Raw genomic sequence first — 10,478 nt, 5'->3', positions numbered from 1 at the left:
TAGAGCCTGCTATATATGCAGGTACATGAGCATTCCCCCATAGGAGATGTAGACCAGTGTTGAGCCAGTCTGCCTGTAGCCTGCACAGTCCTTTGTTACATGCCTAGCAGCTTAGTGTACATACCCAGTGAGATGCCGTGTCCAGATACTTGCCCTTTGTACTGCTGCCGGGCCTCCCTTAAAAGTCATGTATGTCAGACAGAGAGGTGGGATGATGTACAGATGTATGTCAATATCTAGTGGGTAGTATGTGGCCATGGCACCTCTGTACCAGCAGTTATTATGTGTCAAGACAGATAGGGGTGTGTGAATGCATAACCTATGGGGGTGAATGTATACCAGTTGTTATGTGTTATACCCATCTACATGGCTGTTAACATCCATATTGTCAGGCGTGGTCCACATGTTTTGCACTAAGGGGTTCTGTGTATACCTCTGGCCTGTACAGAGTGTGTCAGAATGTCCACATCTATTGGCCAATATCTCTGCTATAGTCCACTGGAGCATTACGTGCTTGCAGCGGTACTGTATTATGATATCCTTAGGATATCTGTCAGTAGCCAATGGTGCACATGTGAAAGCAGATGTGACCTCCCACACACACCATGTCTGTGAAGACAATCCCTGTTGCAGTAGCAATAGTCTACTAATATACCCGCTATACATACCTGACATCCCCTTGCACTATGAAGAGGCAGGGCTACACCCCATGTTCAGGACATATGGTGAATATATACGTACATATGATTATCCAGATATCTATATAGATAATTACACATGTACATATCGACATATATAGATGGTTGTGTATATATACATAGGTATGCATATACACACCCAGATATATACAAATACAGAGCATTATATGTCTACACATATAAAGATAGTGATACATATGCACATATATGTATACCACGCTGCCATTCCTGCCAGCAGTCTACTGCTGTTGTATCCCCCACACATACGGTGGGTTTGTGGCCATATATGTGTGGGCTACGCCTACACAATACATGTGCGCCCATATGCACTCCAGAGGCCAGTGTATGTAACAGTAGTATATGGCTCTGTATTATTGAGTGTGGGGGGGGGGCTACACCATACATAATCTAGGCTGTTACAAAATGTTGGGGTATTAGGGGTGAGCTGCCTTAAGGTATCTGGATGTACAGTACCATACATTTCACCTATCTCGACATTGCTTGCATAAAGTGGGTTACTGCAGGCCTACTGCCTCCTACAGTACAAACTGTTCTCAGGGGCGGCCCGTGCTATTGGACTGCCGGACTGCAGCCCCCTCAAATCAAAAAGAAAATAAAAAATAGAAAAAAAAATGTTTTTAAATTTCGCGCATGCACAGTAGTCCCGACTACTGCACGTCTATGCACATGCTCCTGGCAGTCCCCATAGGGGGGAGATGTCTGTGCACGTTAAACGTGCACAGACTCACTGGGAGAATATGTCGGGGCTGGACTGCAACAGCAGCAGTCAGGATTTAGGAACAGTCTCACCGATCTCGGGAAGGAGTTTTTGAATGCAGCAGGGATCTCGCGGGTCTTGGGAGTATTGCGCAGGCAGGACATTAGCTGGATGGATATTATGGAGACAGGACAGGTAAGTGTATGGCACTTGATGGAATATATGGTGTGTGCTTGTATTTACTACCTGAAGTGCTTGGTGCTTACATACGCGTGTGTGTGTGTGTGTGTAAATGCCCCAGGTGCTCATGGTGGTGTGGTAGGGAATACCTCAGGCTTGAACCTGTACCCTGTATGCAGGTGTTAAAGACTTGAGTTCCCTACCCACCACCATTTGTAAAAAAATTGCAGATTTTTGCCTCATATTTGATCTGCTCTGTTCCTCATAATATCTGTGGTTTGTAAATGTTTTAATGCTTGATATTAATGGTGTAGTAGTAGCATTGTTGCCTCACAGCTGCAGGTTCTCAGGTTTGATTCTTGGCTGGGGTTCCTTCTTTGTGGGGTCTGTATCTTCTCCCTGTGTTTGTGTGGGTTTGCTTTTGTGTCCTCTCATGTTACAAAGACATGTCTGCATTATTTCTTCCTGGGCCGCTGCTGAAAATTGTTTTTTTGTTCCAAGTCAGACTGTCCTGATTAACAAATGTTAAATAAAATTGACAGGCATTTGAATTTCAGACTTCAGGTTTCTGAATGTTTAATTCCTTGCATGTTTGATGGTACAATGGTAGTATTGTTGTCTCACAGCTATAGGTTTTCTGGTTTGATTCTTGGTTGGGGTGGCTTCTGTGTGGAGTCTGCATCTCCTCCCTGTGTTTGTGTGGATTTGCTCTGGTGCCCTGCCATTTTACAAAGACGTCTCTGCAGTTTTAATCCCTGCGTCTCTGCTGAAAATTGTTTTTGTTCTGTCCGCAGTAAAACTGACAGGCATTTGAATTTCAGACTTCAGGTTTCTGAATGTTTAATTCCTCGCATAATTGATGGTGCAGTGGTAGTACTGTTGCCTCACAGCTATAGGTTTTCTGGTTTGATTCTTGGTTGGGGTGGCTTCTCTGTGGAGTCTGCATCTCCTCGCTGTGTTTGTGTGGATTTGCTCTGGTGCCCTGCCATTTCACAAAGACGTGTTTGCAGTATTAATCCCTGCGTCTCTGCTGAAAATTGGGATTGTTCTGTCCGCAGTAAAATTGACAGTCATTTGAATTTCAGACTTCAGGTTTCTGAATGTTTAATTCTTTGCATAATTGATGGTGCAGTGGTAGTATTGTTGCCTCACACCTATAGGTTTTCTGGTTTGATTCTTAGTTGGGGTGGCTTCTGTGTGGAGTCTGCATCTCCTCCCTGTGTTTGTGTGGATTTGCTCTGGTGCCCTGCCATTTTACAAAGACGTGTCTGCAGTATTAATCCCTGCGTCTCTGCTGAAAATTTGTTTTGTTCTGTCCGCAGTAAAATTGACAGGCATTTGAATTTCAGACTTCAGGTTTCTGAATGTTTAATTCCTTGTATAATTGATGGTGCAGTGGTAGTATTGTTGCCTCACAGCTATAGGCTGTCTGGTTTGATTCTTGGTTGGGGTGGCTTTTGTATGGAATCTGCATCTCCTCCATGTGTTTGTGTGGATTTGCTCTGGTGCCCTGCCATTTTACAAAGACGTGTCTGCAGTATTAATCCCTGCGTCTCTGCTGAAAATTGGTTTTGTTCTGTCCGCAGTAAAATTGACAGGCATTTGAATTTCAGACTTCAGGTTTCTGAATGTTTAATTCCTTGCATAATTGATGGTGCAGTGGTAGTATTGTTGCCTCACAGTTATAGGTTTTCTGGTTTGATTCTTGGTTGGGGTGGCTTCTGTGTGGAGTCTGCATCTCCTCTCTGTGTTTGTGTGGATTTGCTCTGGTGCCCTGCCATTTTACAAAGACATGTCTGCAGTATTAATCCCTGCATCTCCGCTGAAAATTGGTTTTGTTCTGTCCGCAGTAAAATTGACAGGCATTTGAATTTCAGACTTCAGGTTTCTGAATGTTTAATTCCTTGCATAATTGATGGTGCAGTGGTGGTATTGTTGCTTCACAGCTATAGGTTTTCTGGTTTGATTCTTGGTTGGGGTGGCTTCTGTGTGGAGTCTGCATCTCCTCCTTGTGTTTGTGTGGATTTGTTCTGGTGCCCTGCCATTTTACAAAGATGTGTCTGCAGTATTAATCCCTGCGTCTCCGCTGAAAATTGTTTTTGTTCTGTCCGCAGTAAAATTGACCGGCATTTGAATTTCAAACTTCATGTTCTTCAGAATACATAGTAGCACAACCTTTTTTTCTAGCAATTTTCTAAGTTTCTAAGATGAATCCTTTAAATTTGTCCCTATTTTTGGGACTGTATTCCCCCCATTATTGGCTTCGTCCAGGTTTTTGTGCTAAGGTTGACAGCTATGGCAAGAACTGAATTCACTGAATATGTTTGAGGGCTGTATTCCCTCATTACTGGGTTTGTCCAGGTGTTTTGTACTAAGAGGTTGACAGCTATGGTGAGAACTGAATTCATTAAATGATAGCCATTTAAGTTTCAGTCTTCCTCTCTTTTACAAATCAGCTGATGTGGCGTAATGGTATGTTACTCTGTTTTTTGCTCAGGGACCTTGGCAGTAAAATATATGGTGGCAACACAACATTTTATTCTAGCAACTTTCCAAGATTATACAAGCAATGTTTAATGTGTCCCTGGTTTTTGGGCTTTTGACCCCCCCGCCAATACATTTTGGCTTTTTCCAGTTTTCTTGAGCTGCGAAGTTGAGATGCAGTTGAGTATTGAGTAGATTTTACAAGGAGCTGAGAGCTGCAGGGGAATAGAAGTTTAGTGCTTTGCTTAGTTAGTACTATAGCACAACAGGTTGTGTACTTGCTTTTGATGCAGAAGGCTGTGGGTTCTACTCCCACAAGGGGTGGGTGCTGCCGTACTGAGAATGTTTTCCTTGGTGAAGATACTAACTATGAGTTCGTTATCAGTTTGCCATCCTTTCCTCTTGCAATATTATTACTAGCTTATCATTTTTTTAATGTAATATAGGAAATTTATTCCTGAGGGGCAACAGACACTTTATTTTTCGATGAAACTATGAAATATAAAGGTAATTGCTAGCAGCAACCGCTTCATTAGTTACAGATTTCTTTAATGTGGAATTATTTAGATGACTTACTTCAGAGATTGTGCATATTTACTGATAATGGACTGTAGAATTGTGCATATTTACTGATAAAGGTGGACTGTAGAATTGTGCATATTTACTGATAATGGTGGGCTGTAGAATTGTGCATATTTACTAATAATGGTGGACTGTGGAATTGTGCATATTTACTAATAATGGTGGACTGTAGAATTGTGTATATTTAATAATAATGGTGGACTGTGGAAGTCTGAGTAGACTTTTTTATGATAAATGTTCTCAACTGGGCAGTTTTGCCATTATGGGTGCATATGGTTTGTTTCATTGCTTACTGGAAAAATGTTCAAAACAAATTTAAAACACCCTCTAACAAGTGTACTGTATTGTACAAGGAATATAATTTTAGTACAATGAGGAAGGTGTATCAAAGAGCACATGTATGTTTCATATGCAAGGGGCCTATGATTCGAAAACAGCCCAAAATTAATCTTTATCTGCCACTGGCAAAATGTATTTTCTTTGAATATGGGTTTCAATGCTGTTTCAATGAATGTGAGTTTCAAGGGCAGAGAAGTTTTAATGCTAAGTTTTCATTGTGAGACTGCATTGCTTTGTTTAACAGATGACTTAGTGTTTGTGCTGTAAAATACAAAATAAAACTTTCAAATGAAGTCCAACTCATCATAGAAGGAAAGTAGTATGCACATTAGTGTTTATGGTAAATGGAGTGAAATAGCCAAGTAATGGTTCATTGGAATGGCTGCAGAGGCTCCATTCAACCATTATTTTGTCAGGGTGGAAGGGCAGCAAACTCAGACAGGCCCAGCTGAACTATACCTCCCAACTGTCCAGATTTTCAAAGAATGAATAGATTTTTGCTTCTTATTTTTGGTTTGTTGTTCATAAAATTTGTAGTTTTAATTCCTAAATGATTTGCCAGAAGTCACTAAATAATAAGTTTCAGACTTCATAACCTTCAGAAAAATGCATGTTAATGTAAGAGCTGTTCTATCAACTGTCTCAATTTATACAAGAGCAATTTTTAGTACTGTTTATATGTGCCCCCCAATATATTTGGCCTTGTTCAGATTTACTGCATTAACAGGTTGAGAGGTACATGCAAATAAATTGCTTTATAGAATTAGGTATAGCCAACCTCTCAACTGTCCCCAATTTTTGGCTCCAAATGTTGCTCTTCCCCCTGATAATCCCTCCGCAAAATAGCAATTTTGGAAGAAAACATGGAGGATTTACAATTAAGAAATAACTGTAATAATCAAAGTTATAGATTACTTGAAATGCATGTAGATTATTTTATTTTGTCAGCTGCTCAAGGTAGCAGTACTAATATTAAAGTGTCCCTTCTTTGACAGGTAGCAGCTGTATTCTGTGTCTATTTTATATTTTTGCATCACATTTTTGGTCCATTTTTCATAAAATTGTGTTTTTTGGCAAATTAGTGACAAATCACTAAAGACTGAAGTTAGAAAATGACAGACATTTGAGTTTCAGATTTTATACCCTTCAGAAAATTCATACTAATGCAAGACCTATTCTATTATCTTTCTAAGTTTATTAGAGCAATATTTAAAATTGTCCTTATTGTTGGGCCTTTGTCCCACTTCTGTGTATGGCTTTGTCCAGATTTCTTGCTCTTGAGGTTGAGAGGTATGACAAATGTGTCAGGGCCATCACAGTCAGCCAGAGAGATTTCAAATTGTGACATGCTTGTTGCACCCCACTCCCCATGTAGTGACTCTGGATGTGTCCAAGCAAGGCAAGGAGTAGTTGTATCTACCTTGGATGGGGAGGACACACTGCATAAGTACTACAGTGGCTTTTCATCTGTCCTTGATTTTGCAGAATGGTCTGGTTTCTGTCATATTTTTGTACTGTTGATTTATGCTTATTACTCAGATTTATGCTTATTACTCAAAGTGCCTGTTGCTCTGTGTTTAAGTAGCAATGCTTTAATGACCATAAGGTAAGCTTGTCTGACATCGTAAGATGCAAGTAAGCTTTAATAAGCATACTGTTAAAGAATTGCCAACATTGAAAGCCTTTCTGTTGTTGCCATGCAGATATATATATATATATATATATATATATATATATATATATATATATATATATAATACATGTATACCTGTATCTGCATATATTTGTCTGTGTATAATTATACTGGGGATGTTGATAGCTTCCACATTTTACATTTCTTATGGGAGGCAGACTGTACTGCATGATATGTTACCAATACCAGCCTGACATCATACAGGTGAGATGTAGCACTGTTAACATCTTGTGCCCATGTCATGTCAGGTTCTAATTATGGGATCTGCAACACTTGGCAGTGTATTGCAGGGCGGACTTGTTTGGCTGTGGGGGGTATGCCAATTTGTACAAGACATATATTGTTTGGGGCCTCTCAACCCCATTAGCAGTGCATTTGGACATATATGTTTTTGTTAATCTACCATTGCTATCTACAGATGTATGGCCATATATATATATATATATATATATATATATATATATATATATATATATGCTTACATTTATATATATGCATACATATATATATATATATATATATATACTTACATTTATATAACTATGTCAGTATATACCTACATAGATATATATTTGCGTACATATATGTAACTTGCTGTGTATATATAGACATATAGGTGTAGACATATATATATATATATATATATATATATATATATATATATATATATATATATATATATATATATATATATGTATATATATATATATATATATATATATATATATATGTTGATGTAGGCATTTGCATGTATATATGTTCATGTATATTTATATATATGTATATATTTCTACATATACACATATATACATATATAGATATGTTGTATCTGTTTAGATAATATATTTACACACACACATACATTTAAATGTTGGTATACATTCTCTGTACTGTTGCATGACTGGGCTGGATGATATGTTTCTGAAAAAATTAGATTTATGCATATCTGGCATGGCTTTGTGGCAAATTACTTTGTCGATGGTGTGCAGTGTCCTGGGTTTGAACCTTGTAGAGGCTGTTTATTTTGTTGCTGGGCTGAACATGGGCCGTTGGATACAGAATGATTAAGGCACTTTAAAGAAGTTGTAAGTGGGTTTGCGTGTGTTTGCGCGGAGGTAAGCACTGCTATCTTCCGGTTACAGTTTTCTTATACTCAGCTTCTAAATTGCTTAATCTGTGTGGGAAGTGCTTACCTCTGCACAAACAGGCTTAGACCCGCTTACTGCTGCTTAAAAGTGCTTATTCCCACTTACCCCCATGCTAATTTCTTTAAAAGAAAAGAAAAAAGGGTTGATAGGAAAGTGGTGAAAAAAGGGCACAAAGAGGGAAAGACAATAGGGAAAATAGCTAGGGATGTGCAGGAAAGGTGTAGGGAAGGCCCATAGCTGCCCATTACGTCTACAGCAACAGCTGTGCATATACACTAAATTTGGAGGTATATTTGGACACGCAAACCCCTGGGACATGGGTGAGGACAACAATAATAAGCTGCGATGCCAATTAGACCAGATTACATGTGTCCAGTGGTCACATGTGTGAAATGGACAGCTATGTATGGGGTGAGATTTATTTGTGGAAACAGATTGCCTTTTTTTTGTTTTTTCAGGTGAGAGTGGAATGTTGGGGAGGTGTTGTAGGTATATTTGGGGAGGTAGATTGGGTAGGTTAACAGACAAGACACACAAGACGCATACAGGGGGTGGTATATGACACATGCAGTGGGTAAACATTTTGATGAGGAGGGGTGTTGAGATATCGGAAGCCCACAAGCCCCCTAGTGGTAACAGTGGGACTGAGCCCCCCCCATGAGCAGTCACCACTACACCTTTACAGCCCCAAAGGTGGCTGTGCTGGGGGCTGAGCTGCAGTGCCAGGCTGACTCTCTAATCGCAACATGCTGCTCTCAAGCTGGCGTAGAAGATCACCAAACTACTTGTTCACGCTACACACCCCGACCCCGACTGGGTGATGGATGACAGGTGCCTGTCCATGCCCACTCCCAGGGGGGGTGAGCTCCATCCCCTGAGGTGGTTCCACCCAAAGGTGGTGCAGGACCAATGGACAGGGAGGTCTGGGGTTGTGCCCCAGGCATGCTGGGGCCTGGTGCCACGGCCAGCTGAGGTGGGACATGTGGGTCCGCTGGGACCGGCCTTCCCAAGCGTGATATAGTGCTTAGATTTCATCATCATATATGGGATAGTAAATAGGCAACACATTCCAAGGTTAGGTATAACAACATGCATAGATATTCCCATTAACCCAGACACCAGATATGGAACACTTGCATAGCAAACAAAACACATGCATATATGGGACCACAGTGGTAATAAGTACAGCATGCAGGTACATTGATGGCACCATGCCAGCAATGTTGGAATAATTCTATATGGCACAGGCATGGGAGCCATTAGAATATTTATCAAACAATTGGATATTATCAGAGTCAGTACATACCAGATGGGGTGGGTATGTTGATTATTGTTGGAGATAAGTTGAGGGGGAGAGAATGATGTCAATTAACAAGTATTATATTCCTGTAGTCCACATTACTTTCCTAGTCAGTGGTGTTATCTGTACCTTACAAGTCTTACTACACTACCCTGTAGCTTTATTGTGGATAGTGATATGGCTGTCGTCATCATTACACATGAACTGGTTTTACCTGCAGTATACACCTCTTACCTGGTATACCTGTGGAGGGAATTTTTGTTAACACTGATTAACTTGTTTGTACAGATGTGCGCGGATTCCGGGTTGATGTTTTGCACTATGCTATCCAACTCTTTCTGCACAGACTCTGGCCATGTGTTGACCACATGCTTGTGTGCCTGGCCATATCTAAAATATTGCCCTCTTCCACCTTTAGTGACCTGATGCACACATATACATGCTTTCCTACACAGTTAAATTATGTAGCACAGTGTGGGCAACAGTGACCAGTGATACTTTATTATTCGGAGAAACTGCAACACTTACAATCCATTACAATACCAGGGTGGACAGAACCAGTTCAGGTTATATTGGTCTGTATTTATCAGCACAGTGTTCATATCCAACGTACCTATGTAAGAAATGTTTCTTAGCACTACCTGACTGTTGCCACGCAAAGTTCCAGATTACACATTAGTATTAAACACATACGTCTCACTCTGTTGCTGTACACACTCTGGTCACAACTTGACAGCATGGGAGTGTAGATAAGACATGCTTGAAATATTACTCTCCTAACAGTTTCAGGGTTTGCTACAATGACAGGTGTGTTCTCATGATGGTTGACAATCACTTGTATTCCCTGTTTGCTGGCTACACATCTGGGATAATCACAAATTTACCAGGGGGACAGGCTGCAGATACGGGCACATATACTGGACATTCTGGCCTCATGTGTACAGTTGTGGGGTATGAATCTGTATGCAGTCTAATTCCACTCCCAGGATTCAGATCATGGCTGTGTCTGCTACAACGTAAACACTGTTCATCACAGTTGTGTCTGCTATATTGATATTGCTGTATATCTCCAATCTGCTTTCTGTCTTATTAATCCCCTGTGCTTATGCATTTTGACCTTGTATAACAACACTCTTATACAGATTTCCTAGAATGTTATATGTTGTAGGACAGTGTGGGTGACACTGATGTGTAATAAACGAACAAAACAACTGTTGAACCGACAATATAAAACTCCAATTCCTGGTGCAGGATAAATGATATGCGGTGCAGCTCGAACAGGAAAAAACTTTTATTAAATAACAAAACAATCCATTGGTTAAGCACTTTCATCTGT

Source organism: Protopterus annectens, chromosome 2.part0 (assembly GCF_019279795.1).
Source record: "Protopterus annectens isolate FY-2018-M chromosome 2.part0, PAN1.0, whole genome shotgun sequence".
Classification (NCBI taxonomy): domain Eukaryota; kingdom Metazoa; phylum Chordata; order Ceratodontiformes; family Protopteridae; genus Protopterus; species Protopterus annectens.
Note: the sequence above shows the minus strand (reverse complement) of the source record.